Genomic DNA, 6,000 nt, shown 5'->3' with positions numbered 1-6,000 from the left:
TCGAAATTTTCACGTCTTCGTTTCCAAAATCTAAAGTGTCTAATGTGTAGCTCTACTCAATGTGAACGCGTGGATATGCTGCAATGCAAAATCGGACAATGTATGCTCATTGAATCACCAAATGAAGCTCGTAGATGGAGCTCGCAAAATCGAACCGTATGCGTGCAATGTAGGTATCGGCGCGTAGCTCTCGTCAGGGGCAATACGCTGCACTTCTCTGCACTCGATTCCGACCACCGGTGCACACGTAGCATAAAAATAAAGCTCTCACTCTCTCTCGTACACAGTACGCTCACTCACAGACTTCAAAACTTTTTTAAAATGACAAAGGTCCTTTCATTAAGGTCAAAAAGTGGTATAAATACCTTACAATTCTCAAACCCTAAAGTTTCAAATTATCCATCTACTCAATCTAAATATCAAAACTGGGATACAATCTGGAAACTTTTGTAAGCCCCAATATTTACAAGGTGAAATGTCGGGTTTTCTCCATAAATGAATAATTACAAAAAATGATAATCTGCCGAGTAGTCAGTTTCCATAGGGTGTGTCCAGCTTCTAACAACAAGTATGTGGTGGAGCAGATGTCTGGGAATGATAAAGAAGTATGGGACACGGTAGTTCAAGGGGTTGAGCTTATTGTTCAAGATCATACGATGACCCTTGACTTCCAAGTTATGAACATGGACCGTGCTGATGTAGTTTTAGGACGTGAGTGGCTGCATGGTTTAGGAAACACATTGCACACTAGTTATGAACCCAACTCCTTATCCTTTATGGCCAATGGTAAACATGTGCTTTTGCTTGGTGAGAAAAATATACCATCTGCACCTCTTATATGTACAGCCGAGCTTTCTATTTTGCAGAAAGCAAATTTAATAGATGAAGTCTTTTTGTGTTACTGCTTGTCTCCAAGTCTTGTGAATTCTCAAGAGCAAAGTGCGGTGAATTCTAGTAAGGGTATGCAAAGTGCAATGAATTCTAGTAATGGTATGCAAAGTGCAATGAATTTTATTGATAAGCAAAGTGTTAACAAATCTAACGAGCAAAGTGCTCTCAATTTTAATTCTATACAGCAACGTGCAACTGTTGTAAAACAAACATTACAGGAATTACAAGATTCTCCATCCCAGCATAACTCTAATTTACTTTCTCCTTTTGCACGGCAAAAGCTGACTCACTTACTCACGGAGTATAGTGATGTGTTCTCAAGTGATTTACCATCGAGTTTACCCCCTACACGTGATGTGCAGCATGGCATATATGTCTTGCCAGGCACTAAACCGGTGAGTAAACCACCTTATCGTATGAGTGCTAAAGAAGCCAAGGAGGTTGAGAGTCAGTTGACTGACTACCTCGCTCGTGGTTTCATTAGACCTAGCACTTCGCCTTGGGCATCACTAATTCTATTGGTAAAAAAGAAAGATGGTACTATGCGCATGTGCGTAGATTATCGCAGATTAAAGGCGATAACCATCAAGAACAAGTATCCTCTGCCTCGAGTGGATGAGTTGTTTGATCAACTCCACGAGGCAAGATACTATACAAAGATAGATCTTCATTCAGGATACCACCAGGTACGTATCCTACTGCAAGATATCTCCAAAACTGCGTTTAGAACACAGTTCGGGCATTTTGAATTTTTGGTTATGCCTTTTGGTCTAACCAATGCTCCAGCTACATTTATGACACTCATGGATAGTGTCTTACGTCCCTATCTTGGAAAATTTATTGTTGTTTTCCTTGATGATATTCCCATTTACAATAAGATTGAAGATGAACACATAGAACAGTTACCATTAGTGTTTGAACAGCTATGAGCTCACGTGATGTATGCTAAGCAAAGCAAGTGCGACTTCTTTAAAACAAAGATACATTACCTCGGTCATGTGATCTCTTATTATGGCATCAAGATGGACACTGACAAGGTCGCTGCCATTCTTTGATAGCCACATCCCAACACGGTTGAGGAGCTTCAAATATTTTTAGGCATGGCTGGATTTTATTGACAGTATATCCGTGACTATGCCAAAATCACTGTTCCAATGACGGATCAACTTAAAGCAAAAGGTAAGACCTTTTCTTGGGAAGAAGCCCAAAAATGCAGTTTCGAACAGCTCAAGGTAGGTATAGCCACTGCTCCCATCCTAGCAATCGTCGACCCACTTAAGCCGTTTGTGGTAGAGACTGATGCTAGTGCTAAAGCCATTGGTGCAATACTTCTCCAGGAGGGAAGACCTATAGCCTTTGAAAGTAAAAAGTTAGATAGAGCTCAACAGAATTATTGTGTCTATGAGAGAGAGCTCTATGCCATAATTTTTGCTTTACAAAAGTGGCGACACTATTTATATGGTGCCGAGTTTGAAGTAGTTTTTGACCATGAGAGTATCAAATGGTTTACTACTCAAATAGACTTGAAGGGCCGTAATGCTATATGGCCAGAAATCCTTCAAGATTATGATTGTAAGCTACGATATTGCAAGGGCGATATAATGTAATAGCGGATGCACTAAGTCGGATGCCTCAGATTAATTCACTTGCTGCTAGAGGATAAGCTACGAGCATACGTTTGCAAGAAGCAAAACAATTGGGAAGACTACTTACCTATATTGGAATTTTCTTATAATAGTTCAAAGCATGTGACTTTAGGGTTTAGTCCATTTATGCTTTTGTATTGATTTCAACCTAGATCACCCGTTATGGTGGGGTTGGCTAAGGAGAGTGGGGTTGGCTAAGGAGAAGATACAACAAGCGAAGGATTTTCTCCAAGACAATTTTGACATGCTTTGAGTTGCTTGATAGAATGTTAAGCAAGCTCAAGATCGATATAAGAAGTACGCAGATGAGCATCGACGTCTTGCTACTTTCGAAGAAGGAGACAAGGTTTTCCTCAAAGTTCTAGAGCATTCAGAAAGTCTGAAGACGGGAAAAGTTGCTAAACTTTCACCACGCTATTGTGGGCCATTTACCATTCTCAAACGTATAGGTCAAGTTGCCTATAAGTTAGCTCTTCCAGAGCACTAACGAGTTCATCCTGTTTTCCATGTTAGCCGTTTACGAAAACAGCTAGGATAGAATTATAATGTCATTGACATAGGTGTGCTGTTTGACCTTATCGAACCGCCAAGCATTCCTCATGAGCCCGAAAAGATTTTGGATTCTCATGAGCTTCGCACCAGACATCATGTCAGACGACAGGTGTTGGTAAAATGGCTAGATAGACCTGAAGAAGGTTCTACATGGGAGAATGTCTCCACACTTAAGAAACGTTTTCCTACATTCGTTTTCGAGGACGAAAACGATTCTCCAAGGGGGGGGTAATGTAAGGACATGGGTCCTATGGGCAAGGCCACCGGCACGCCCGAACAGTGTGTACGCTAGGGGGAGGCTATAAGATAGCACGGTTGGGTGGAGACTAGCACACGCATTACCACCGCCCTTTCACCTTTGTTAGAAGATCAGCAGGGTTTGTAGTGGTGTGAATCTTGACAAGTTGCAATCGCTTGTCTTCAAGCACCTCACGAATGAAGTGATACTTCACATCCACATGCTTTGTCTTTGCATGAAACACTGGATTCTTTGCCAATGGTATAGCACTTTGGCTATCACGATGTAACACATCAATCTCAACATTGATTCCCAAGTCCCCCACCAGTAGACAAGGCAACACAATCTTGCAAACGAGATCGCCATGAAACTTCACCTCCAGTGAATTCAAAAACATAGCCTGAAGTGGACCTTCTCTTGTCCAAGTCTCCTGCATAATTTGCATCCGTGTAACCAATTACACATGCTTCCTTTCTTCCAAAGAAAATGCACATGTCTTTTGTACCATTCAAATATCGCATAACCCCTTTCATTGCCCCCCAATGTTTCTTGCTTGGATTTGACATATATCTACTAACAACTCCCACTGCGAAAGCAATATCAGGACGTGTAGCAATCATAGCATACATCAAACTCCCAACTGCAGATGAATAAGGCACTTGTGCCATTTCAACCTTTTCCTCTTTAGACTTAGGGCAATCATTTTTAGAAAATTTCACATATGGAGGCAATGGAGTACTCAATGCCTTCCCCTTCTCCATATTGAAACGTTTGAGCACTTTAGCAATGTACTCAGATTGAGACAAATAGACCAATTTCTTGCATCTTTCTTGCTTATGGGCATGCCAAGGATATGGCTTGCTTCACCCATGTCTTTCATTTCAAAGTTTGCATGTAACTCCGACTTTAAGGCTGAAATCTCATCCCTACATTTCCTGGTAATTAACATATCATCCACATAAAGGACCAAAATCAGCAAACTACCATCGTTAGCTCGCTTAGTGTAGAGACAATGGTCCATATTTCTACGTTTGTAGCCTTGAGAGAGCATGAACGAGTAGAATTTATGATACCACTCCCTTGATGACTATTTTAGACCATAAAGAGTCTTTTCTAACTGACACACCAAGTCTTCATTGCCCTTCTCAACAAAACCTTCTGGCTGCTACATATAAACTTCTTCTTGAAGATCACCATGGAAGAACGCCATCTTGACATCCATCTGGTCAAGTTCCATGTCGTCTTTAACAACCAACGCAAGTACACACCGCAGAGTAGTCATCTTGACAACAATCGGAGAAAAGATCTCATCAAAGTCAATACCCTGCTACTACTTAAATCGTTTAGCAACAAGTCGTGCCTTGTACTTGGGTTTATTATCATGAGGTGTAATTTTTTTCTTGTACACCCATTTTCATGGTAATGCCTTTTTACCTTTAGGCAACCAAACCAACTTCCAAGTTTGATTCTTATGCAACGAGTCCATTTCTGATTGCATAGCTTTCTCCCACTTTGCCTTGTCATCCATTGACATGGCTTCCTTATAGCAGGAAGGCTCTCGAAAATCTGGCAACATAATGTAGTCCAATGAGGGAGTAAATCTATCAGGAGGCCTTGAAACTCTTGTAGACCTTCTAATAACTGCTTGAGCCGGTTGTCCCTCAGCAACATCTTGTACTGCAGGAGGATTTTGTACTTGTTGTTTGACATTAGGCACTTCAGCCCTATTGTGGACATTTCCATCTTCTTGGAAGATAACTTTCCTGACCTCCACTGGATGCACAGGCTTCTTATGCATCTTTTCTTCATTGAAGCATATGTCATTACTGCGAACTATCTTTTTAGCTTCAGGATCCCATAACCAAAATCCCATCTCGCCAGGTTTTCCATAGCCAAGAAATATGCATTCCTTTGTCTTAGGAGCCAACTTGCTTCGAAACTCCTTTGGAACATGGCAATATGCTTCACAACCAAAGACTCTAAGATGCTTGTAAGAAGGTGGCTTCCCAGACCAAAGCTCTTCAGATACCTTCTCATCTAAAGCCTTGTTAGGAGATCTATTAATAAGATGGACAGCAGTTGCTAATGCTTCCGCCCAAAATCCATCAGGCAACTCTACATTAGACAACATGCTACGTAACTTCTCTTGTATGGTACGGTTCATCCTCTGAGCAATAGCATTTTGTGGAGGGTTATATGGAGCAGTCAACTCTCTTTTGATGCCTTTGGAATCACAAAAATTCTAAAAGGCTTTAGTGACATACTCACCACCATTGTCTGACCTCAAGCACTTCACTTTCTTGTCAGACTGATTCTCCACTAATGCCACAAAATTCTAAAATTTTGAAAGAAATTCATCCTTCTTCCTGAGAGGATATACCCACACTTTCCTTGAGAAGTCATCAATGAATGTAACAAAGTACAATGAACATCCCATGGATACGTTAGGCATAGGTCTACAGACATCAGTATGCACTAACTCTATGTTGGGGTATAAAGCCCAATGTGGACGCCCAGGTAAGTGGGCGGGCCGCCAAGTATGTACACATATTATTTTGTTAAAACCTAATAAGAACTCACTATGCTCTACACATTACAGTAGAGCGAGTTCACCATATCGTCGTGCTCTTCTTCTCGCACTCTCTCTCGTGTCGCACTTCCGCTCGTACTCCT

Source organism: Adiantum capillus-veneris, chromosome 29 (genome assembly GCF_014529385.1).
Source record: "Adiantum capillus-veneris isolate H3 chromosome 29, ASM1452938v2, whole genome shotgun sequence".
NCBI classification, from domain to species: Eukaryota; Viridiplantae; Streptophyta; class Polypodiopsida; order Polypodiales; family Pteridaceae; genus Adiantum; species Adiantum capillus-veneris.
The sequence above is the reverse complement of the archived record's forward strand: the minus strand, read 5'-3'. Positions refer to the sequence as shown.